Raw genomic sequence first — 650 nt, forward strand, 5'->3', positions numbered from 1 at the left:
AGTGTCTCCTCCTGTCCACAACACAACCTTCACAATCAAGACTAGTTTGATCTCAATGGTTCAGAGCAACAGATTTTATGGACTGCCTAGTGAAGACCCCCTTGCACATCTTGATGAGTTTGATAGGCTCTGTAGCCTTACCAATATCAATGGAGTTAGTGAGGATGCCTTGAAGCTGAGGTTGTTTCCTTTTTCTCTAGGAGATAAAGCACATCAGTGGGAGAAGACTCTACATTCTGGAAAAATCACCTCTTGGGTTGATTGTAAGAAAGTCTTCCTTGCAAAATACTTCACTAGTTCAAGGACTGCACATTTGAGGAATGCCATTTCAGGATTTCTCCAACAATATGGTGAATCTTTCAGTGAAGCATGGGAGCGCTTCAAAGGCTACCAGAGACAATGCCCACATCATGGATTCAGCAGGGAATATTTGTTGTGTACTTTGTATAGAGGTGTTCTTCCCAAGATCAGGATGCTCCTAGACACAGCCTCCAATGGAAGCTTCATGAATAAAGATGTAGATGAAGGTTGGGACTTAGTAGAGAACTTTGCTCAGTCCAATGGCAATTACAGTGAGGAATATGATAGAAGCTTAAGAGAAGGTATTGCTTATGAGGAAGGGCATATAAAGGAACTACAAGCCTTAGATG

The 650-nt window shown here is 42.0% G+C and overlaps 1 non-coding gene across 1 annotated transcript; it reads right to left on the bottom strand.

Annotated features, from left to right (window-relative positions):
• Positions 1-311: 311 nt before the first annotated feature.
• Positions 312-417, bottom strand: LOC147934947 (small nucleolar RNA R71). The gene has a single exon (XR_015573404.1). It is a non-coding gene; the product is annotated as a small nucleolar RNA R71 (small nucleolar RNA).
• Positions 418-650: the final 233 nt, after the last annotated feature.

This window comes from Camelina sativa, chromosome 11 (assembly GCF_030686135.1).
Source record: "Camelina sativa cultivar CO46 ecotype springtype chromosome 11, ASM3068613v1".
NCBI lineage: Eukaryota > Viridiplantae > Streptophyta > Magnoliopsida > Brassicales > Brassicaceae > Camelina > Camelina sativa.